This window comes from Copidosoma floridanum, unplaced genomic scaffold (assembly GCF_036245765.1).
Source record: "Copidosoma floridanum isolate Cflo_tuat_1 unplaced genomic scaffold, Cflo_Japanese_pri ptg000030l, whole genome shotgun sequence".
NCBI lineage: Eukaryota > Metazoa > Arthropoda > Insecta > Hymenoptera > Encyrtidae > Copidosoma > Copidosoma floridanum.
The window spans coordinates 27,116,948-27,144,243 of NW_028321907.1; the positions used below are offsets into that span (position 1 = coordinate 27,116,948).

The following is a 27,296-nucleotide window of genomic DNA, read 5'->3' on the forward strand; positions in this document are numbered from 1 at the left end:
ATACACTTATCATCTTCATGGTACATGTAACCTATACATATAAAAAAATAAAATCTTATGCAGCTCTCACATATCGTTAAAATTGAGACATACTGTAAGAATAAAGGTATGAGAAAAATATTATAAGGGGTATGATTTTTTTGAAGAAAGCAGATGATTTGTAGCAACCTTCAGATGTAGTGATTCTCGAACATAATGTGAGTGAGCCATCAGAAACATTTTCATTCTCTTTTTTTGTTTAATTTTAAATTTAAGCATATTCCCAATTCTTAATACTAAATTAAAATAATTATGATGATTATGACAGTGATGATAACGATGCGAGTGACAATGAATCTCTTACTTAAGTTGGTGGTTTGTCAGTAAATTCTCTACCATAAAAGTACAGGTATTTTGGATGTAATCATGTGCTTTTTTTCTTAAAAAAAGAAATAAGGTTAACTATACTGTAAACGATAGTTATGGTGGTGCTGATCGGCAATCTCTAATTTCAATAAGTGATTTATCAGACTGATACAGTGAGTCTAGCGATACCGCAAATAATGTTAGTGACTATGATGATCATCATAATAATGGTAGTAATAGTAAATCAATGATAAAACAAAAAAGTGTCACTGATTCTGACTAAAAAAAGATTTAATGGTTTTAGTATTTCCAAACACGAAGAAAGTGCACTTTTACGTTCTTTAAAAACAATAAAGAAACTGATGATGATTGGACTCGTAAAAAGAAAAAGAAACTCCTGCAAGGATGAATGTGTATTGAACCAGCTAAAGTATCGTAATAAAAATAGTAAAAAAGGACAGAAATAGTGTTGTTCTAATGGTAAGTGCATAATAACTGTAGTAATCAAGGTCAACATCATTATCATCATTATATATGGTCAGCAAAGTGATTTATTCAATATTTTAATAAATTTTTTTCAGCTTTGTTTTAAAATTTTTTCTCATTACTTCTTTTGTAAAAATAACTCTACATATATATAAAAATACATATTGTATATATTTGACCTTAATTTTATTAATAAAAATATGTTCAAAAAGTATTTTGGCTAGTAGATATTTACTTATGTATACTTTGTTATTATTTAAAATAAATAACACTTAAGACCATTAGGACCCTCAGTTGATATAAATACTTTATTGAGATGAACATGCTTTATAAATATCTTTATTACTTTTGTAGTCCAAATAATTTACTTATAACATTAAGATTAACCATATGATTCTAGTTATGTGGCTTAACCTTAAAATCAACCAAATATGTTTTATTGGTAAGTTGAAGTATATGAAAAATAAACAATATTTTTCTGTTTACTAAATTTTTTTTTATTTAAACTGAAAATGCGCTACAATTTTAATAGTAAGCAATTTAGTATAAAGAACAACATTTATCTCTTATACATAATATTTATCTGAAATGTAAATCTAGACTTATTTATTACCTAATTTTAAATATTGTATCCGTTTTTAAAGAGTGTACGTTATTACGATAGGCGCACTGGGGCAGCATATACATGCGTGCTTCATGATAAGCACAAAATATTGATCTATCATACAAAGTGTTAAGCGCTAGGCACCCAAAATTTTTGATATTATGAACTTGAAAACTTCCCATTCAGGCAAAATTCTAGCCAACCACTTTGCTTTTTCTAAACCCTAAACATATACCTCATCACCCATATTAATGACTGATTATATTGTATGCTGCACTTTATTTTTTCCAATTTCCAAAGTATTCCATGAAAGTTAGTTTCCAATCATGATACTTGATACATTTTTGTCTTAGATAAAAATGTCCATGGATAAAAAGGTTTTAAAAAAGTGCCAATGGTGTTCGCGTCCGTCTTTATGTTCAATATGGCTACCTCTTTGAAAATAAAGTTTATTTTGTCAATTTGGTAACCTTGAACATCGACTAAAAATTTTCTCTTGTCACTCGTATCTGCAGTTATTTTCTGATTACACATTGAATAATCTCTTTTCATTGGTGCAGGACCATCAATTTGATATAATCTCTTTCCGTATTATGATGCTAATAAGAAAATAAGAGTGCTTTAATATTAGCGTAATTTTTCAAATTTTTACGTACAGTTTCATATATAGTATCTATTTAAGCTCCAGAGTATTTGAAAAGCGCTTTCTTTGGCAACATATGCGGATTCAAGGAGTTTACATGAGGTAACACGTCATTGATAGTAGCCATCACGTTACTGACTTAAATCATTTATTTGCAAGCATATTTAAGCAATTGTGACCGAGAGGACAGTACTTCAGTGAATAATTTGCAGAGTTATCACATAGTGTGATTACAGGGATAGTAGAGAAGGGTATATTAAAAAATTAGCACTCTATACCCTCCCCATTATTAATACTGTTAATGATGTAACTAAACTTTTTCGTGTCTTATGGAACTAGCAAGCTCAGCTTAGAGGGTGCAAAAGAAAAGAACCTTAAACCAATGCGAGTTTACCATATACAGTATAATAGGATAGGATAGTAGACATAAGCAGTGTATGGCGTATATAATTTTCATGTATATAGATGTAGTAACTACGTTACTTCCATTGACTGGACTTTCTCTCATACGCCCTCTGTTGAGCTTGCCAACTCCCTAGTCTCATATACGCAAGTATGAAAACTGCATGGTAGCATAAGCCACTCAATTTTTTTTAAATTATCAATAAGAATTAGACTTGTCGACTAAATAAGTGAATCATGTTTACTGTTTAGGATTTGAAAGGTGAAGCAATAAGAATCCATAAATCATATCAAAAAGTTTTAAAAAGTGAGAGTTATATTATATACACAAATAAAATCTTAAGTTATATTGCTACATAGTTCTTTAAAATAATGATATTTTTTGCAAAAGTCCAGATTTAATCAGTGTGCTTAAAGAATATTAATATTGCTTTCGAAGATCAAATAAAAACTGCTGTAATCGTAAATCGCAAGCATTTAAATCTTCTAACAATAATGAAAGATGCCTGACAACAATTTATTAAACGAATAAAACAAACTCTGGACGAACATCAAGCGTTAAAAGTGAATACAGTGCTTACCACTGAGTTTGTGAAAGTAAAAGATGGGAATAAAAGTGTAGATATTAAATATTTTAATAGAAGGTCATAACCTGTTTATAAAACAACTGATTTGTATGAATGGTTTATGATGTATGTACAGTAACTGATTGAAAAAAATATGGAAGATTTTCAAGACATAGAATTTGGTGAGGTTTCACATTCTATACTAAATTGAGTTGTAAGCATTAATCAACTTAATCTCATGAGAGGAATTTTATGTATTGAATTGCCAAATAATATAAAAAGACAGGATTGCATAAATGTGATGAATAATGATAATAAATGCTTTAAATGAGCTGTTCGATCAGCATTGCATCCAGTGCAAAATTATGCATACCGTATCTCCAACTACACTCAGTATGAAAATGAAGTGAGTTTTAACGATACTGAATTTCCAGTACATTAAAAAATAATTAAAAAGTTTTAGACACAATGATGATTCTAAATCTAAAAATAATTAAAAAAGTAATGTTTATGATGTTTTTCCTCGTTATGTAGCTTCTGAAAAAAAATAAACATGTAAATCTTTTGTTGGTTAAAGGCTTTTATTTGATAAAAATGAGGAAACAGAACCCTAACAATAAAATGATGTACATGTTTCAAACATATTTTACAATGTACGGATGAAAAGCTTTCTTGCTTGGTACACAGAACATTCTCTAAAAAATGTGCATCATTCATATGTGACCATAGTGTTTATCATTTTTAGCCAGCACAAAAATTACTAACTTATTAATTTGATTATAATAATATAAATAAATGTGAAATTATACTTTCTAAAAACAATAATTACGAACATAAACTTAAATTTAAAATTTTTACTTATTTAAATTGTGCACCAAAGGTAGTATACAAAGATTTTGAATGTTTCTTACAATCTGTTAAGCATGATAATGTTTTTGAAGAGGGCACAAGGTATTTAGCATTAGATTTTTTATTAAGTATAGTTATGATAATCGTGAATTATCGTACAAAGGTTTCAGACATATCTGTGAAGAAGATTAACGCCTGCTATGTGGTTTTTAAGAGTTTACATGCTCTAGCATTTTAATTATAGTGCTTTTATACGATAATTAATGTAAAATGATAAATTTGGCAACTAAAGAATAAGATGAATAAGGTAATGCTTTGCTGTGTCATATTTGAAACTAGTCCTTTAGTTCAAAAGCAGAGAAGGTTTAAGATAGTTGTTACTTTACTGAAAAATAAATATTAAACAATGAAATATTACTTCTTAATACTATTGGTATTATGTAGACAATTTATTATGTATGAAATATATTTTAGGGGTCGAGGTCGTGCACACAATAAGTGTAACGTTAACTACAAAAGCTCAAAAATAATACCTATAACCTATCATAATTTATGTGGTTATGATTTACGTTTGTTTTTAAAAAAAACTTGCGATAAGCTTTCGAGGCCAGATGTAACTTATCCCACAAATAAAAGAAAAATGCATATCTTACACTAAGTATGTTAAAGGGACAAACATCAATCTCCATTTAATCGACTCTTTTAAAGTCATGGATTCTTTCCTAGATGAATTATCTTCATATCAAAATAAGTTGAAAATGTTTAAAAGAATGTTCATGAATGATAAGAAAAACGGTTTTAAGCAAATCAGAGTATGAAAAAAAAAAAGTGTATTTCCTTATGATTATGTTTCTTCGTTCGACAAGCTCCAAGAAAACAGTCTTCCCTTAGAAGAATTATTTTTATAGAAGTTTATGTGAAGCTCATATTTCTGATTAAAAGTATAACCGTGCCATAAATGTATGGAATACATTTGATATTAAGACAATTTGACAATATTCTGATTTATATTTGAAGACCGATGTTTTGCTTCTTGCAGAAGAGTTTGAAAATTTTTGAAACAATTGTCTTAAAGCATATAAATTGAATCCAGCTCATTATTATATTTCACCTTGTTAAATCTGTGATGCAATGTTAAAATATATAAAGGTAGTGACTAAGATTTTAAGTACATAGATGTTTATCGATAAACCTTATAAATTAGGACATTTTTTAGATTTTATTTAAATTATTAGCAGATAATGATGTAGTTACGTTTATTGAACGTGGTGTAGAATGTGTCATTAGTCAATGTAGCAATCGTTATGCCAAAGCTAATAACCAGTATATGGACATTAATAGTTTGTATGGGTGAGCTACGATTTAACCATTACTTTATAATGGTTTTAAATGAACATAAAATATCATCTGGTAGGTATCACAAACGTGAAAAATGATGCTGGAATTAGTTATATTCTTGAATACGATCTAGACTATCCAGAAACGCTACATAATGTTCATAAGGACTTGGCATTTTGCGCTGAAAATAAAACACCTGTAAGATCTAAACAGAAAAATTAATGACTACTTTATGTGCCACAAATTTTTACGTAATGCATAGTCAAGCACTAAAACAAGAATTAGAACATGGTTGCAATTAAAAAAAACTTCATCAAGTATTGGAATCTTAACAAAATTCACGGTTGAAGAAGTATATGGACTTAAATAGTTCAAAACACCAAAATGCGAAAAATGAATTCGTGGAGATGTTGTTCAAACTGTTTAACAACGCAGTTTATAAAAAAACGATGGAAAATGAGCGAAAACATGTTGATGTACAACTTGTTAATAAGTAAGAAGGACGATATAGTGCAGAAGCACTCATTACTAGACCAAACTTTCATAGTGGTGATATCTTTGACAATCATCTCGTAGCAACACAGTTGATACGCACTGAAATCTGCATTAAAAAACTTACATACGTTGGACTATGTGTTCTAGGCTCATCACAAATACGTCTTTATAGATTTCACTATGACTTTATAAGACATTGTGTAAGCGATTAACCTAACCTACTCTATACTGATACTAATCGTCTTTTCCATGAAGTAACTAATACTACTATCTATAAAGTCATGAGTGATAATCTTGAAAAATTTGATACATGGAATTATGCTGAAAACAATTTATTTAACATTGAGCAAGACAATAAAAAAATTGTTGGCCTCATGAAAGATGATTGTAATGGAAATATCATATAAGAATTCCTGTGATTGAGAAGTAAGATGTACACTACAGAAATACGAAATCGGAAGCCATTAAAAAAAGTAAAAGATCTAAAAAACAATGTAGTACAGGCTACAATTACTTTTGATGGTTATATCGAGTGGCTGTATGAAAATACTAGCATGTCTTACGAGCAGAAAATTATTCCATCACTTCATCATAAGCTCTTTCCAAAAAAAAAGAAAAAAGAAGATATCATTGAGTGCGTATGATAATAAGCGTTATCTACAGTGCGGTCAAACAGACATCTTATCCTGGGGCCATTATAGCATCATCCCAAGACCAATCAATAAAGGAAATAAAGAAAAGGAGAAGAAGCCACTTATCGGAGAAGCAAGACTTGAGAGGAACCTACCAACCAGCAAGTTGAATTTCTGTCAAACGAAAGGGGAGAGCCATACATGAAGAGCTGTAACAACCGACTAAGCTTAATTTGTCAAGAACTATAAAAAGGGTTATCATGAAAAATTTTACAGATAAGACAGTACGTTCTAGTATTACTGCACGCTCATGTTATTTTGAATGTTGTCACACCATCTGAAATACAAAGCCTTAATTAACTAAAGGTTAGTAAATATCTTTTTTTGTTAAATTAATGTATGCACTGATTATTTCTTACATGCTTCAAGTTGCACATAAATAAGCTATTGATAAATTTTATTATTTTACACAAGCTTTTAAATATTTTGTTACGTGTAACAAATGAATCTTGATGAATTAAATTGCATCGCTAGAGGTCAATAACTGCCCACTAAAAAACTGAGAGAAGTTAAAAGTTATCGGACTTTTATGCCCACAAAACAGAAGAAAGTCAATACGCAGTAAGGGATGAAGATTGTTGCCGAGTTAAACGGAGAATTACAAGTGTTTCTTGAAAAAATAATTGCACATGCCTTACTAGAAGATGAAAATTATTGAATGGAATTACAATTTTTATGTAAAATGTAGTGTAAAATAAAAATCAAGTTTAATGTAATTTTATTTATTTTATTTATAATTATTTGACACAACTAAGAATAATAATAATACTCTTAAAATTTTCTAAAATCAATATCATGTTTTACTTGATAAATTTTTTTGATCAATCCAACTATTGTTAATACTGTTGAAATCCAACCATTTAACAAAAACGCAGTTTTTTCAATGACTCTTAAATTTTTTGACAAAATAAGTATCTTTATTTTTGATTTTCTTGAGTTCCTGCTCATAGAAACCTCTAGAGATTGGTTGCTTTAGATACTCTTTTAAATGGTAAGTTGGTGAGCTAGTGGAAGCTAATTCTGCTATAGTAGAAATTGCAGTACACCAGTTTGGTGTATATTCTTTGCAGGGTGCTATTTTTTAATTATGTTGCCGTAAAGGAGCAGGTGATGTTTTTGCTGACATGGAGAATCAGAGCAGATTACAGGCAAAGAAAAAATTGATGCGAAATGTGTCTGGATATAATTTATCAACATCAATTTATTAAGGTAACGATTATAAATTAAAATTACAAAATAATGACAACTTTACAACTCATCGGTTTCGTACGCTCAACTATTAGTGACATGAATTTTATTAGGTCAAAATTAAATCGATATAATTTTACGTGTAATTTTGGTATAGTCTGGAATCCCCCATACACATTTAATCCAAACAACCGTGACATAAGCTTAACGCTACGAGTGAAGCTGCTAATCCCAAAACGATAATATGATCTATCTTTCCCAAATCGCCTTGATTACATCCACCAGAATTTCAATGTTTACTGAGTACTCAAACAATCGAAGCGATTCTATATCTATGTTTGTTGGACGATGGATTGAAACACGGTTGGCAACTTAGATCTGCGAATCGAAATAACTCAATAGTGTATTCCTCATTTAAAATTATGAAAACAAAATATAAAAAATGCTTTGCTGCAATCTTATTGACGATACCGCAAGCCTCGGTCCATTAATGTATTTCTTATGTGAAGAAGAAAAGTTTTTACATACGCGAATACAGAGCTGATAAAATTCTTATTAAATAAATTTGGATACATCGTAACTTTCTCATGAACACGTTTTTAAAGTATTTTTAATTCTTACCTTACTATAATCTAAAAAAATTATTTGGTCGATCACCCTCGTTTATGAATAAAACTTAGAAATGTATCTCTTGAGCTATAATTGCTGACTGGTGACGCTAAAATCACAACAAAATCTCAAAGTTGTATAATTCTTCACTTTTCACAATAAAACAAAAACTTGGGAGCATAAACTAATTTTAACAAAAAATAAAAAGCAGTAGACAGAGGAAAACTCTTAACGCAATCTTTAACACTAGAACTTATGATACTAATCAAGGACAGCTGCCTGTAGGCGAATCAAAAACAATTTTAATAATTACTGCTACTGGGGAGAGAAGGACCTGGACCGCAGAAAAACCAACGTACTAGGCGATTACAAAAAAAAAAAAAAAAAAAAAAACAGCAATGTAATACGAACGAGACTTCCAGAACTGTTAGGAGCAAAGGTCTTCAAGATACCTGATAGACAGAGTTGGGACCCCCTTTGATTAGTATATTAAACAATTGATGACCTTAAGGTAAAAGCACTAGCAACTGGACGCTTAGTTGTTAAAAAGTAGTTGAACATACAGATTACTTAAAAAATATGACATATGGTTGAAAGTCGTAATGTTTGATCTTAAATTATACTATAAGGAATACGATAAATTGAAGAAATATATATATTATAGGCGAAAATGTAGACAGTAAATGAGAAAAACAAAACATATAAAGAGCACTAGTACCTAGACAAGCATATCGGAGGTGTACTAGTGTCCTGAAATTTATGTACGATTCACTGGACATACATTGACCTATGAAAATTTTATCACTCGTATAATAAAAAGAAAGTAGTTGAAGCTATGTAATTTTAATAGTTATGAAGATAATAGAATTAAATGTATCTTTGGTCTATACTTTATTACTACAGTGAAACAAAATTAGTTTTTTTATGTTCTTAGCTGTAGTTTCAAATTTTAATGCAGATTTGTAGTTGAATATTTGCTAACAAATATAAGATTGTGTCACGTACGATATCATAGCTACACGTACGTGCACCCCCTCTTTTTTGGGCTTACTACAGATAATTGTACTGGAAGAGAGAAAAGGGATAAGCAGACAGGATGCTAAAGGGAGCGCTCTCTCTGGCTGGAACCGGCAAGGACAAAGGTCGTACACACGCGACGTGCTCTTCTCTCATTTTTGCATAAATAAAGACGTTAATACTAGTTCCTCGACTATTTTGTGCTCATCCCAAAACCATAAAATCCTATGCAACAGTTGTGGTATTAGAACTGAGATGGTCATTGCGATTAAATAAAAATAAAACTTTTTTTTTCGGTTTTTGTCGACGGTAAAGTATCGACTCTCACGATTTTTGGGAAACACACATATTGTCGTACCACAAAATGAACAAGGAACTGCTACGAGAAAAATTGGCAAAACAAGGAGTTGCAAGAGTAGGAAAAAAGGCAACTTCAAATCAAGGATCAAGGTAAAGGATACCCGGGACCACGACAGAAATCGAGAAAACAAGGAAGTAACGGGTCTTGGTTGCCATCGTTCTAGCTGGGAGCATATGGTAAGTACTTGAGTTTTTGATTTATAAATAAACAAATATATTTAACTATCTTGGGGGTTTCGTTAAAAATTTGAGTACGTTATAAATTTATATTTGTTGTTATGTTCATTTTGCGTTCGTTGTCCTCCTTATAATATCGATAGTGCGACACTAGAGTAATTTATCGTGTGTCAGAAAGATTTTGGATCGTGAAAAAAAAATTGATGAGATTCAAAGCAAGGAAAAACAAATATATATAATAAATTAGACACACGATAAATGTCAAAGTAAAGTGGGTTTATCGTCGTGAAATAGGAGCGCAAAGAGTCGTACAGAAATTTACTTATAAGTATTTAAGTGCTCCCATACAGGCAGAAAATAAAGAAAAACAAAAAAAAAATAATTAAGAATCTACTATAGAAAACTTCCATGAAGTGTCAAGTGACGTAATTAGTGTTAGGAAGCACGAAGTTCCCTCGTATCCGAAAAATGAGTCGGAGTCAGAAATATTGACCGTATTTTTAGAGCAAAGCCCCAAAAGTCAAATAGAATGGGAAGAAATGTGCAAGAAATAGCGTATGCTAATGTTAAAAATCTTCAAAAAAATGAAATCAGGGGTAATTAGGGAGAAACTTTCACAAAAAAAGTCATGCATAATGGGGGCGGGGGCAGAATATTCAAATGCCGTAAAAAACGATGCGGCAAATATGTCACCCTTAAAAAATGCAGATTATACAGTTCGAAATGGGATGAGCCAAATTTTGAGGGACGTAAGCTTGCACTCAAAAGATAGGTTTGACAGTAATGATACACAGTATACGCTTTAACATGCGTTCAGACGAAGAGAAAAACAAGCAGCGCAGCAAAAAGCACAGCAATGTGCGCCACAGTTTTCGGAGGAAACAATAACACAAAATTGTAGGGAATTAGTACTTGGCCATAAAAATAATTAGGGCTTAACGTCAAGGACGTCAGAAGAGGTTAGAATGTATTGGAAGCAGCAAACGGGAATTCCAAGTTTTTCAACTTACATAAACCCCATTAAGAGTCAACAGCGATCGGAAGACACGTACCCCACTAGCATGCACTATAGTGCGCTGTCCCATGTCAATAGTGTGGTGAGTGGAATCCCTATATTCAATGGAGATCCATTAAACTACAGTCTTTTAAGATTATATGACACGTATAAACATGACAAAAATTAGGCTGTAAGCATAAAACATGCAGGGTTGAACAGACGAAAAAAAAGAAAAATAAATCAAAAGGCATGAAAGGAGTCTAAAAAAAATATCAATTAGATTTTAGGCAACACAAACTTATTGTTGTTATTGTTAGATACTGTGATTCCCTAAAGCAATCACATTCATGGCGTCTAAAGACCACTGCTTCCTTCCTCAAAAATAACCTTAAAACACCCCACTACCCCCGAAAACTCCTCAAAGATCCTTCCGGCACAGACCTGGAGCAATCGAAAGCAATTTTCATAATCCAACGGAAGCCTACAGACTGCGCAGTGAACTCCCTTTGCTGACGCTAGTATCTGGGAGAAAAAAAAAAAACAACACATGGAAATCCACAAAAAAAAATCAATCAGCACCTTAGGGCGTGGAACACACCAAAGACCTGATAATATTACGGTGGTGGCAAATCACCAGGATAATTAAGCAAGAAAAAAAAAAAAAAAAAAAAAAAAAAAACTAATGGAAAAGGTAGTTAAGTAGTCACCAATCTAGACAAAGATAGTGGCTACAACACGCAAAATAAAGCGTACGAATCAACAAAAAGCCGCAACACAAGCTAGCGAAAAGGGGGAGAAGAAAATTGAAAAAATAATTGCAGTGAATGGGTGCCAGCGCCGTCGGATTATCAAAATCTATAAGGCTCCATCATGAATCCCTTTTTATACATGACACATAAGAATGGAACGAAGGGAGCGGAAAAACTTTTACGAACAAAAAAGGGACTGACTTATATAAGCCAATTGAGCCTCAGGCACAAGATTGTGAATCTTCTCGGACTCGCCTCTGTAGGAGTATAATAATAATTAAATGTGTTGTTAAAGTGTACTTGTTGAATTGCTAACAAGAATAAGAATTGTAAAAGAAAAAAAAACAAGTTAAGAAAAAAAAAAACTATAAAAATAATAAAAACAGAGTAAGAAAACATTGAGCATGCGGCAACAAGGAAGCGTAGTCGCAGTAAAATAGCAAGAAATAGAAATATGTATACTGTATAGCGTATGAGAAAATTGATATCTGTAAAGAGGGTGCCACACTCGCAACTAAAAATAAACACACGGTTATTGAATAGTATAATGCATTAGATCACGTCATATTTGTGTAAACCATCTTGCAGGTACATATATGTGCATGAGCGTAGATATAGGAAAATAAAAACATAGATAAAACGTTAACAAAGACGACACAGCCAACCGCGCTCTTTTTTCGCCCCTCACTCTCTCTACTGCGGTTCTTAAAAGATATTAAAAACAAGAATATACCCATGGAAATAGAGAAGGATATATGAAATAAGCAATCATTATGGTGGCATGTGTCACCAAGCATACGAATACGAGGTAGTGCAAATAAAAGGAGAGCTGTCAGACTGCAAGGGTTATGCGTGGACGGCAGTGAAAATGTTGTTAGGCATGGTAGCGAAATCACTTGGATTTTTAAAGGTGGGGGGGGGCCCTTAATACTAAATTTTTCCAGAATTTTACAGGTAGAAGAAGCAGATCTGGTAGTGAAGGCGCAGCGGTAGGTGCAGTGACTGTGCAACCAATAATGTTACAAACCATACAAAGACTTGTAGGTGCACTTCTGGCAGCTAACAATATGCAACGTCCTCGCGCATAAGAAGAGGATATATAAAAAAAAAAAAAATTTTTTTTAAGTTAAATTACGTATACGTACACATATCTAGGTTACGTTCGCTTATTATAATGTAGTTATTATATTTGCGAGCAAAAAATGCATCATGTAAAAATATCTTATAGGCTCATAGCGCAGCCGATTGTAACAATAACACTAATAAAAACATTAAAATAAAGATAGAACCAACTGTAGGAGAATAAGTTATATTGTACAATACATTATGATATACTGTAATGCCATATTTTACAAATTTAACATGAATAACTTACAGTAGGATTAAATAATTAGTTAATAACTCGTATAAATAACTTTAAGATTATTACACTATATGAATTTATAAATAAGAATTTTGCAATAATGCACTATATTATAAAGAGAAAACAGCATGAACAAAAACAATAAATATTTACACAAAAAAAAACAATTTAGCAAATTTGTGTAAAGGAGAAACAAGGACAGGTTTTTTTCGCTCCACCTTTTTACTCCTATGTTAAAAATCTCTCATACAATAACAACTACTAACTTACAATAACAAATACTAACAACATTACATAAACATAACTCTAATACAAACACATGAACTAAAAAGGAAATCGCCATCGAGGACGATAGCGGTGCGGCCTTGGATGTATCACGTACGATATCATAGCTACACGTACGAACACCCCCTCTTTTTGGGGCCTACTACAGATGATTCTAGTGGGAGGGAGCAAAGGGATAAGCAAATGGGATGCTAAAGAGAGCGCTCTCTCTGGCTGGAATCGGCAAGGACGATGGTCATACACACGCCACTCGCTCTTCTCTCGTTCTTGCATAAATAAAGACGTTGATACTAGTTCTTTGACTTTTTACTTTGTGCGCACCCTAAGACCATGAAATCCTACGCAGTAATTGAGTACATTACTTCATTTAATTCTCATAATCATGAGATCACGTAAAAAATGAGCTCATAATTATCAATATAAATTAAATAACATTTACACGTAAGTCAAAGCTTCAATCATGTTAAAATTCTCAAAAGTAGATCACATAATGCTCATTTATAATGATAACACTATTTTGTTTTCTATCCTTTTATCTCTTTTTGTTTAGGCGGGAAAAGATTTTTTTTTTGCTATAACTTTTTTGAGCTCTTCATTGATTTCCTTTTTTTTCCACAGCAGTTTGACTAGCGCTTCTTTTTTCTGGATAATTTTTTTCTTTTATTTTTTTTACTCTTATTTTTTTTTGGTCTTCTATTTCTTGATTTTTATAAAATTTAGTTTCTATGTGTTTCATTTCTCGTTTCTGTTACTCATCGCCAGTCAACATTAGTCGCAAAGCGTACACAAATTGGTTCATAAACAAATCAAAAAAATTAAATGACATTACGATTTTACATCCCTTTCGTAAGAGTCAGAGATTTTTGCACCTGATGAGGGCCGGGACGTTGTCCAAACGGCCGAAACGTCGTTTTGTTTTTTAATAAATTCAAAATTTGACAGTACCACCATTGGACGTTGTTTTTAATTATTTACCAACTGTCATTGGACGTTTTATTTGAAAATCAAAAAAATGTCTTTATAAAATCAAGAAAAAACTTAATCTGCTATAAAAAGATTGTCTTGATGTGCATAGAATATAAACTTTGGCCAGCAAAAAAATCCATTTAAACAGTTTTACTTCTTTTTAATTCTTTTGATACAAAATATTCAGATCCAGAGCTAAATAATTACACCTGACTAAGTTTTAAGAGTATAATAACTAAGTGATTTCTAAAATTTAAACTTAGTGGTCCCCAATACTAGAATCAAACTTTTTTAATGATGATAACAAACGAATGAAAAGTCATTTTCTTGGTTTGGAATTGTATTTCAAATAGCGTTGATCTTTTATTTATTCTTTCTGTGATGTTAAGAAAAAAAGTTAAACTAATTTTTAGAAAACCTTACTCTTGGTGATTTCTACTTCCAGAAAATAAAATGACAAGTTTCTTTCTATGTAAATAATAAAGCATGTTATCTACTTCTACCAAGTTCTTAGAATTTGATGATCTTAGACCTTTACTTCATGTCAGTACTTAATACCTACTTGTAAGCATCTAATTGCTTACTTCAGATTCAGAGTGTAGGTTTCGTAAGTTATATGCAAATGAATACATAAAGTTAGATGTATAAAACTGCACACACGCATGTTTCACTTACTCAATAATTATAAATGCTAATGCTCTTAAATGTAAATGTTTATTACCAATACTTACTAAGCTAATAGATAGAAAGTAGACAAAAAAAGGGTCTACTTTTTTTTTACTGTATGCCAGTAAGTACGTCCAGCAACTCGTACACGACTAAAGCATGGTAAAGAGCAGTTGAATGAGTAAGTAGATGGGCGTCCTAAAACACGCACACAGTACACTCTATTGAACTGGTAAATAGACACTTTTTAATGATTAAAAAGGTAAATTAATGTAATTTATCATTACAATTAATTTCTTACCTGCAAACCAGCTTATTTAAACCATACTTTGAGTATTTAATTAGAGTTTCATTGAAATATTTCCTTAACAAAATTTTGTCCAAGCTTCAAATATTGGTTAAGGATCACATAGTCGTCCTGAACACAGACAAGACAAACATTTGATGAGTTTATTATTAATATCTAAATCATAAATATGATGAAATTATGTACTTGTAATACTTGAAAACCATTATGAAGTATATACTAACCATAACTTTTTACTTTTGAATCATAAATTTCTTAATATTTACTGATTGTTACATGGGTGTCCAGCTACTAGTCGCGTCCAGTTAATAGTGCTTTTACCTTAGATCTCAACTCTTCAAAGCCTTGCGACTAACGCTTCTTCAAGTCATAAAGGAATCCACTAATCTGAATTTTTTTTAAGTCCCTTTCTCGATTATCCGGGATCATAAACTGCCCTTCTTCCTTTTCTCTGTCTCGCAGCATACCTCAGCTCATCCCCTCCGATACCCATCATTCACCCACGCAACCATGATCGCCAATTTAGCCGTAATATGCAACCAATGGCGTATTAATAGAGAAGTCAGTGACATAACCATGCTTTTTTTCCTGATGCTCTCAATGGAATTTTCCACGCAGAGGTATGATTCGAGACAAATTTATTTAGAGACCCTTTTACAAACACTTGATATTACTCACTCGTACTGTATTACCCAACTTGAGTTTAAGTTTTTTTCTTTCTAATATTTTTTTAGAGATGAATTTTTTAGTAACACTATTTTAATTAGCAGTTAATACATTCTTAGGTTTCATAGCTATTGTTCGATGCTTTTGATCATAATAGGCTGCCAATGACTTCAGTGAAATATCAATTTACTTGTAGCTGTCTCGTCAACTGAATTTTTTCTACTTAGCATGCTTCAGTGTACGATTAAATCACTCATATATAGATGCTTTGAGATTACTATAACTAGAGTACAAATTAATTTTATACTTTTGCATGAGACCTTAAGAATTCGCACTGTAAAGCTTTTCACCTCAATCTGTTTGTGAATGAGTTGAAACTCTTCCCTCTGTTAATATCGACATTATAGATATAGTAACGTCCTTACCAGTTTTATTATTTACAGGCACAGCCCATGCAAACTTTGAAAATACATCAATGACTGTGAGAGCATATACCTATAACCTTTTTCATGAGCAGAAGGTACAATCCCTACAGTATCAGCTTGCCATGTTTTATCCAAGCCATGGACATCAAACTTTTGACGGAGATAGTTGCGTCTGCCAGGTTTATAAAGTTCTTTAACTACTTCCTCCATTTCTCCTTAATGTCTTCTCGAGTTATATTAGATATTTACGCCCAAATCTTTTTGTCTGTGTGTATTTCAAGTTGTAAATTTAGTATTGCTTCTAAGAATACATCACTCAAATTATTTAATAGTCGACTTATTTTCTCTTGTTCATCCAAAATGAAACTTTTTTTTCTTCCGTAAAATAAGAAGATTTACAGCATCGTGAGGTTTAACAGCTGATGCAACATTGCACATTTTTTTCCAAATCAAATTGACCATCTGTGGTAAGTTGATACCCGATACTTGGAGGACCTTGACTACCATTTTTTGACTTAGCTGACCTACGTCCAAATACATCGATGTTCATTTTGATACTGAAGTCAAATTGATAACCCGGCTCAATATGTAATATTAGTGTCGCCAAACTCCTCAACGATTAAATTTATTTGATTATTATGACTAAGATAACCAGCTGATTTTTCTGTCACTACTAATTTAAGTTGATTGACCAACTGGTGAAGCAACGTTAGAATCATCCCAATGAATGTAGTTCATTTATGTGTTGAGCATAGCAACTTTGAATGAAGGTATGGACGCACCTTGCTTCTTTACTTGTGTGAGATTAAATTAGGGGGCAACACTATTTTAAAATTTGTTACTGTTGTATGGACAAATCACCTTATTTTCGTCAAATTTTTTTAATATGCACTTGAAGTTTCCAAATTTTATGTGTATTTAGCTAAGTTATCTCGTGGCATGTGCTTTTAATAAGAATGTTTTTCATAAGTTACTCCATTAACCCATCAGTTATTGGGTAGATCTGTTAAGTGAATTGACTCATTTTGTAATGTACGGATCTATCACCTAGTGAGTATTGTCTGCCTTTTTTCTTTTTTCATCCCATAAATTTGATCAACTTCTGGCTTATTTTTATTAAATATTACTAAGTATGAATGCACAGATTATTATTTATCGATATCATGCGCTAAATCATCATCATCCCTTTTTTCAATAACAGTATCATAGTCTTTGATAGTTTCATCCTACGATGGAGTGTGGTCTTCATCGTTACTTTCACTAATTGCTGATTGGAACGTTAATGTGTCGATATTTTTAATTTCTGGCTTAAAAAGCTTGAAAGGTTCTCTAGGTGGAGATTCAATGCTTGGTGGAAGGTTTTTTTTCTTCGTTTTGTCAAAGATAATTTTATAAAGGGGATCAGAAACAGTTTTGAAAGTCTCCCCAATCTGTTTTTCAACGTTTTTTCTGCCTGACTTTAAAAATCGATGCTTTCATCTAACAGCTTCTCTTCCTTTTTCAACTTGACGAAGAACGTATTTTTCTTTATGATAAGCATCCATGTTGTCAGCTTGATGGTTAACAATAGACTAATACACACCTAATGAGCATAAGTAATTTTTACAGAAAAATAGTCTAAACCTCTTCTGCATCTACCATTATCCACATCTCTTTCCTTGTCTATTACAATAAACTCATGATTTCCAACTCTCCAACAGTTAAGGTATACTTTTCTTAATTCATTATAAATCATATCAGTATTAACATGATCGTTATATTCTTGCTTTAAATTTATATCATCTTGTCGTAATATTACTAAGAGACTTAATTTATCTCTGATTATATGCCTTAGAACTTTAGCATATGATTTACAAAGATAGAAGCAGTCATAATTTTTGTAACATCCCATGCAAAAAAAAGGATTTTGCAGTATCTTGTTTTTCACAGGCTATGTTGTTGAATATCATTATGAAGTTAAGCAGTGCCTTATCGGGAGATGTGACTGATTCAAGATTGCTAAATAAAAAATGCTTTACACCATTTATGGGCTCATACTCTTGCTTTTGAATCTTGAACTTTAACTGATTCAGTGAATTTAAGTACATTTTCTCAAATCATTCTCAAATCTTAATGCATTGGGGTGAGTAATTAAAGCAAGCAAGTAAGCTGTTTGGTATACTACAGTTTGATTAACCACAAAGATTAAAACAGCTTTTATAGTCTCGGGTAGCATATTACCATGGGTTTTTATTTTTTTATCTGGCTTAATGATTTTGTCAAAATTTATAACAGGAAGTTTAATACTTTATCTTCTGAAGCTCATGTTTGCTGTATTCTGACTCAACTGAAACTCAAACATAATATTATAAATAGTATGCCTTTATACTTTCACGCTCATTTGTCCTCGAATTTTCCAACCTTGCTGATCAGTCAGTTAAAATTAATAGAAGAAAGTTCAATACTCTCTTTTTCAGAGCTCACGTTGATTATCTACTGACTTGGTTAGAGTTATAAAACTGTAAATACTGCTCTACTCATATTTTCAATCTCGTTTCTCCTTAAGTCCTTAAAAAGTGATGACCCTTTATTATCGCAAAGGTTGTGGAGTTATAAATACACTTATCAACAAACTGCCTGTAGAACTACACGTACCAGGATATCAGTATTGCGGACCAGGCACTAAATTAGCGAAGAGATTAGCTAATGGAGATCCAGGTATCAACCTATTCGATCAAGCTTGTAAACAACACGATATAGCCTGTTCTCAAAATCAAGAGAAGATTACGGCAATAAACACTACTGAAATATTTTTTTGCTGAACAGACGTGGCAAAGATTTAACGCGACAAATGCAAGTTTAGGGAAAAAAGCTGCTGCTTTTACCATCAACAAGGCCATAAAATTGAAATCAAAACTTGGCATGGGATCGTTTTGTAGTGCAAGTTCTAGTAAAGTGAGTAAGAGAAAAAAAAAGAAGAAAATCATTTTAAAAAGCTTTATTAAAACGGCCTCGAAGTCCATAGTTCCAAGTAGTTGTGCTTGGAAAGTTATTAGTCCAGCATTAAAGGAAGCGCAGGTGGCTGTGAAAAAAGTTGATGGCAAGAAAAATATTGTAATGCCTTGAGTATTGCCTATACCACGAAAAACTGGTGGATTTCTACCATATTTTATTCCTGCGTTTGCTGTCTTAAGTGCTTTAGGTGCTATCACTAATGGTGTAACTGGACTTATCAAGGTTATTAACGATATTCAAGTCGCTCAAAAACATCTAGATGAGAGTGAAAGGCATAATAAAGAAATGAAAGTGCTCCTACTTGAAAAAGGGCTCTTTTTAAAACAATATAAGAACATCTTAGATCCACACTTAGAACCTTGAAAAAGCTTAAAATATTTTTAAAAAAAGTTATATATAACTATATCTATATATAACTGCCTCTTCGAGCTCTCACAGACTATGACGTCGTCAAGTATCAGAAAATCCTTAAAATTCCACATTTTTGTGGAGTTTTTATGAGAAATTCTTTGCAAGCTGATCTTCCACGTTTTTTTTTCTAATCAGCATTAGTCAATTCCATAATAAAGATGGCCCTAGTACTCAATGGATTGCCTATAGAAAGTGAGGCAATAACGTCACGTAATTTGACAGTTTTGGTGCCCTGCAGCCATCAATTGATTGAATGCTGTATCTTAGTGTTAATGATGTCAAATATAATTATAAGAGGTACCAATATTTGTGGTACATATAATTTCGGCCATCTTTGCTTAAGTTTTTTTTGTACGAACTCCATTATCAGCCTATGTAAATGTATCCTAATACTCAAGTAACATTGGTCAGTGAAAAACCATAAAGAGAATCATTGCCTTTAAGATTGTCAGGAACATTGTCTACTCCCGCAGCGAAATATTTTCTACCTGTTGAGTTGTCATTAGTACATAATTACGTTTTTGGTCTCGTAGAACTTCCAACTTTCAATTCCATTCCAAATATTAATGAAGGTAATAATAAATTTTAAGTCAACGATTAACTGAACGTCTTCCTAACAGGTAGCTATAAAATTCAAGATATTGAGTCATTTCAGATCGATGTATGACAGTCCAACAATATCGCTATTACGATCAAACCATCAATTATACTCTTTGCAGCGTGATAATGTGTAGTCATACTATTGATATCAGACCAAAAGATTCTACAAGCTGTGTTTTAGGCTTATGCGAACGAATTCTTAGAGATACCACTACTTACAACTCAGATGTACCTGCTGCTATGTTCAAGGTTAACACATTGAGAGTTAAGTATAATATCATTAGTGGAGCCTATATAAATGGAGAAAAAGCTAACATCATCCACAAATTTTTCTCTGCTGTACCACTGGCGTATAAGATTGTCAAGGTTTTACTGCCAATAATTAATTTACTTATTGCTGTTAAAATTATACATCGTCTTTAAGTGTGCATTGTTAATCATGAAGGTAACTTGATAAGTTTTCGTAGAGAAGTTATAAGTATACAGCTACACTTGAAACAACTTAACTGAAATGTGCATAGTGTACAACAATATTAAAGTTGGACAAGGCTATAAAAAAAAAAATTAGCAAGAGTGAGGACAATTACTCATTTACAAGGCAAAAAAATTGGACAAAGCTATAAGAAGAAGCCAAAATAGTAGAAACGGATCAGTCTTTGACGAACGGTTAAAGCGTCAACACGCCTAAACGCTCTGTTCTCAAAAAACTTAGGCCTGAAAGTATGAGCTTTTGGTGGCAAATAACTTATGCTTTCTTATGCTGACTACAAACAAAAAAACATCAAGATCGAAGAGATTCTCATCATTCAATCAGATATCATATTCAATGAGTCAGTTGTGCACTATGAGATTCATGCACATTGATCCCACAATGCATCAGCATTTTATAGCAATAATGAGATTCAAATCTTGATTAAACATCAAGATTTATATCTGTTACCTCCTGAAAGTTCTCTACATATTGCTAGACGTACAACAAATAAAGATGATGGTACTTTACTTAGGACGACATTAGTTAACAACGCCATCTGACGTCTGTTTGAAAAAATACGATATGAAGTAAATGGTATAGAAATTGACAAGTATGAAAATGTTCAGATTTGAATCTTGATTCAACATGAAGATTTATGTCTCTTACCTTCTGAAAGTTCTCTACATATTGCTAGATGTACATAAAATAAAGATGATGGTACTTTCTTAAGAGCAGCACTAGTTAACAATGCCATCTGCCATCTGTTTAAGAAAATACGTTAAAGAAGTAAATGGTATGGAAATTGACAAGTGTAAAAATGTTGGATTAACAACTTTAATGAAAGAACGGATATCTTTCTCTCCCAGACAGAGTTTAATGCTTAAAAATGCTAGTTGGACTGCCATTAAAAAAAAAATTTATCATTAATGATCATTCTCATTCGGAAGTGTAAGTATTTTTGAGGGTAATATTTGGTTTCGCTGAGTACTATCGCAAAGTTGTGGTTGATGCAAAATATAAGTTAATTCTTACAAGATCAAGATATAATGTTAGCGCCATTATACGACTAGCTAATAGTCAAAATTTCAAAAAGTATAAGCTTACACTGACTTAGATTAAGTGGCTCGTGCCTTTTATAACTGCATCAGATAGACAAAAAATTCGTTTGCTTAATATTGTTGTAAGAGACGAACCTATTTCTATGAGCTTCCGCATTTGGGAGTTGTATGAGTACCCTTAGTTACCAAAAGTTTTTAGACATGTTTGGACTATCAAATCGGCCAATCAGTTGGAAAGGCCTTGTTTTGTTATTTTGGGCTTTCAATAAAAACAAAAAAATGAGTGCTTCTAATGCCAGTCTTTTAGATCATTGCAATATCAGGAATGTAAGACTTTCCTCAGGTTCATGCATCTATCCTTAAGAAAATCTCAATCTTGATAGTATTAACAATTAATTTTTAACATTATACGATATGTGTATGAGTTTTCAGGCAAAACCTATGTAGAATAAAACAGATTTTATCACATGCATGTTTCTCATTGTAACTGACTGTTTTGAGCAAAATTGAACTACAGAAAGCGCACCAGTTGATGTACGCTTGGAGCTTAAAGCACGAGAGAATTTCCCGGGAAATGTAACTGCTAACTATCTTATTCTACATGATCGTGTCGTAGAGTAAAGTCCTGTCAGTAGTGACGTAAGAAAACTTGTTTAATCGTGTCTATGAAACTGAAAAATATTCGCAATCTTCAACATGATGGAGTATGTGGTGGATACGCAGGGCTTTAAGAAACCTGGCAATAATTGTGTGCCAAAAAGTTAGCGATTCTTTTACTATGTGGGAATGATGAGCCACAAGCATTTCTTTTCAAGCCACTATTTCGTTGGTACAGCTTAAATGATAAATAGAAATGTAAAAGTATGTGGCTTGAGCTGGCCCATGATGGATTAGATCGAAAATCAGGTGATATTGCCAGCACGGAAATAAGTAATATGCTTTCTAAAATTCTTGAAGATGCAAAATAAATTTTTTAAATTAGACAATTAAAGAAAAAGTGGCTTAGAAGGTTCAATTTGTAAATTATTAATATGACTGATCTTCGAACATTTAGGCTCAATCAATATTGGCTACTGCATATCCCGAAAATAATGGTGTATATAGATCCATGTATTCTGTCCACTATAGGTATTGAACGAAATAATTTTACTTTCGTATGTAGTGGGAGGATGTCACTAACTCTGACGAAGAGGTGCAATAATAAAACCATAGTAAAAATTCGCTTTCTTCTAAAGAAATAAAGAGTTATGTGAGACTTTATTTGAAGTTAGCTATTGAGTAAACATTTTTCAAATAGATCCGTACTTCAATAAACCGAGTAAGCCGGAGAAAAGCAGCAGAAGTTGTCATATCAAAGACGATAATATAGCCGGAAACCTCTGTTAAAGAACCAAGCATATTGAGGCATCTCAGCCAAAAGTTTAAAAAAATTGTTATTCTGAAAAAACTTGCTCATGTTCTAAGAAAAGGATATTAAGTAATTAAAAAAAGTAAAATAATTTTGTAAAACAATTGATCCTTACAACAACCATAAGGTTTTTCCATTAGTATTCAAACTTTTGATGAATATATTAAATTTAATATTCATATTATTATTATTATTATTTATGTAACCTTTTCTCATGCTATCCCTATGATTGAAACTACGAATGAATTATTACTATACTTATAAAATTTATTTAGTGAATGAATGGTAAAAAACTATTTATAATATCAACAAAATCAACATGTTGCAAATGGTAAAATAATCAGAGATCACAGTATCACTGGATCTTAATAGCTACACGTATAGAGATGCAAGAGGTCATGGGAGGAAGTGCAGTAGATTCGTCATGAAAGTAGATGGCCGATTCGGCACTAGTGGGTATGCCTGTAGCCTCCTACGGCTTCAGTGGCTACGTAAGCGTAGGGAGATATGAAGCCAAATTTTTTAGGTCCTACAGAAAAAATTAACTCCCTCCTTTTGCTTTTATTTACCTAAAAGTGATAAGTAGTACAGTGATTTGAAGTCGATATTTCTTAACCAATTATTAGGCACAATCCATCGCAAAGCTTGTAGTACATTATTATTGTCGTCGTATGAAGTTTCATTGAAAAACAATGATTAAAGGACTCTTTTAGTTGCAGTAACACGTACATTTGAATCTTTTTATTAACTTTTTGTGCTGCTAACTTTTCCATTAAAAAAAAATACTTATAAATAATATGATTTATTGCATGTTGTGGTTAAATATCTTTGAGCTGTTTTTTATTATTACTACGTAGTTTTAAGACTTTTTCAGTATTACTAAATACTTAGCGGGTCTCTTGATCGTCGGAAAATAAATAATCAGATGAAATCTTAATTTAAGGTCAGGACTAAAAGAGTTTTTCGACCTTTGAAAGGTATTCAGAGAAATTCTTAATCGTCAAAGAACACTTGGGGTTATTTTGACTGTTAACAAGTACTTGGAGGGTTTCTGGATCATCTAGATATAATCAGAGGTATCTTGACCATCCAGAAGTATTTAGAGAGTTGGTTAAGTCTCATGAAATACAAAGAGTATTTTTTGACTGTCTACGAATGTACAAAGAATATGAAAACATTTTGTACTTCTTCTGCGGCTTTTTTTTTAGTTTTTGATAAAACATCAATGGGTGCTATAATTTTCTGGACAATACAATGGAGTATCTGTGCATTTTTTTAGCATTAACAAGTACTTTGGGAAATTTTTAATTAAAACAGAGTACTTGGAGAATTTTTCGATCGTTTAGAAGTACTCAAAGGAATGTTTAACTGTCGAGAAATGCTTAGAATATTTTTTTATCATTTAAAAATACATAATAAATATGTAAGCATTTTTGCTAATTCCTCCTGCATTAGTTTCTTTTATTTTACAATTAAATACTGATGGATGCTATAATTTGATGTACGTTACGATTAAATATCTTTGAGCTCTCTTCTACCATCCACAAGTACTCAGAAGGATCGTTAAATGTTATAAAATACTAGGAATTACCAAGCACCAAATAGTATTTTAAGATATTGCTAATTATTATGAAACACTTAGAACTGTTTTTTACGTTTGACGAAATTTTTTTAAGTACTTCTTGACGTTTACAAGAACTTTCCAGTGTTTCTTGGAAATTAAAAATCTCTCCAGTAATCTCGATGATCGAAAAACTCTCCGAAAATTTCGTAACGATCCATAAGTTCTTTCAGTACTCGTTGATGCTGTAAAAAAGCTCAAAGACATACAACCCTAAAATATAATAAATCGTATCATCCCTTAGTATTTTATCGAAAAATAAAAAAAAGATGCCACGGGAAAAATTAAAAAAAATAAAAGTTTCATGTTCTTTGTATATTTGCAGGCTATAAAAAATACTCTGAGTATTTCTTGACGATCAAACTACCCTTAAGTACATGTCGATGATCGAAAAAATCCTGAATATTTCTTGATAGCTCAGAAACTCTATAAGTACTTGTCAATGGTCAAAAATATTTTCAAGTATATCTAGACTTTAAAAAATCGCTCTGAATACTTTTTGAGAATCAAAAAAACCTCTAAAGTTTTCGCGACGATTATTATCTATTAGTATTCTATAAAAAATTAAAAAAAAAACACAGGTTTACTGAATAAAAAAAAATTTAACATACTTCTCACTGTTTTAAAGAAAATCCTTGAATTACTGTTTCTTAATGAAACTTCACACGACAACATACTTGCATCAAATATGAACTACGGAAAAATTTGCAGTATCTGGTGCTGATTTTTATAACCCTCTGCAGTAATACAAGTGAGTGACATAAGCACTAAAACAATTAAATTTAAAAAAAAAAAAGTAACATAACAAAACAATATTATTCGTTTTAAATGCACAAGATGCTGCAGATGATCTAAAAATAAAACTAATTTTAGTCTTATCCAAAATATACAGGAATAAATAATTTTACATAGTCCAAAATTTTAATCCACGGCCATAACGTTATGACGCTGTTTATTAAGAATATAACAAACTTGCTTTGTATTTATATAACTGTTGATTTGAGAAACCACATTATCACGTACTTATTTGTTTAGAGAATGTACTGAATATTCTTATAAAATCCAATCATTAGTTCCACTCGAAAAAAAACTTTCAACGTTTCTAATTACTCGTCACGTTGTAACTCTTACAAAAACAATAGTTATTAAAAATATTTTAAAGACTTTCCCACAATTTAATCAGTAAAATTATCGATATCTTTTAAGCTAAGCATTGTAAATTTACAATTCTTGAATTTATATAAACAAAATCAACGGTTTTAGAATTCTAACCTTAAGAAAATATGTAATGTCGGTCTATTTTTCATATTAATTCCCTCTCACTGCGCGCCCCTTACCAACCACCCCATGCCATTACCCTCCGAACTTAATCACGCTACGCTTGTACAGCAAAGCACTCATTTTAAATTTATTTAAAATTTTTTTTTTTTCTTTAACCAACTCTATGCATTTCGGCGATCTCCTGCAAACAATCCAAGTACCTTTTCCATTCTGCTATGAGCGCTCATGTTAGAAAATCGGTTACTTTTTTCCTGGTGTGGCTTATAACTTATTTTTAATGTCAAATTTTTTTCTTCTTTATTAATTAGATTTACTTGATTAAAAAACAAACAACTGACAAGTAATGCATTAAACAAATAAATATTGTGAGCAACACAATTTTTTTTAAACAAAGAAATTAGTATACCTTATCAGTGCAGTGGTCCTACATCTTCATAAATATTAATTTACCAATTATTCATTTGTTTCATAAACAGTTCACTTAAATTTATTGCACAAGTTTTTTTCTTTTTTCACAAATTTTTTTTATATTCGATACATACATTAATTGATTTTTATTACAATTTATTTTTTTTTAATTTTTTCACTTGTGACTAATGTGATTTTTTTACTTGAACAAAATTATCGTAGTTAGTTGGAAAAAAAAATAAAGAGGTAAAGGAAGAGAAAAAAACATACACGCTTTTGCGTGTACTTAATCCCTTTCTGGTCCTTCTTAAAAAAAACAATAATGATAACGAAAATGATGATGATAGTAATAATGATGAGGACGATAATAATAATAATAATAATGACAATGATGATAATAATGACTATGACAATGATAATGATAATGATGATAATAATGATTATGATGATGATGATAATGATCATAATGATAATAGTCATAATGATGTTCGTAATAGTGATGATGATGATAAAGATAATAATGTTGTTAATGATGATAACAATGATAATAATGTTAATGATAATAACGATAATAAGGAAAATAAAGATTATAATAGTAATGATAATAAAGATAATAATAATGATAAAACTAACCATGCTGTTTAAGATAATGATGATGATCACAATGAAGATTACAAAGTCAATAATGATCAAAATAACGATAATAACAATAACGACAATACTGATTATAATAATAATGGTGATAATAATAATCATAACGATGTTAATGATAATAAAGATAACGAAATTTTTTATAATGATGACGATATTAATAGTAATAATAATGATGACAATAATGATGATATTGA

General features: G+C 31.4%; 1 protein-coding gene across 1 annotated transcript in view; it reads left to right on the plus strand.

The window, feature by feature from the left end:
- The window catches only part of Cow (Proteoglycan Cow), a 912,191-nt gene that overhangs the window by 313,871 nt on the left and 571,024 nt on the right, over positions 1-27,296 (plus strand). The window lies entirely within an intron of this gene.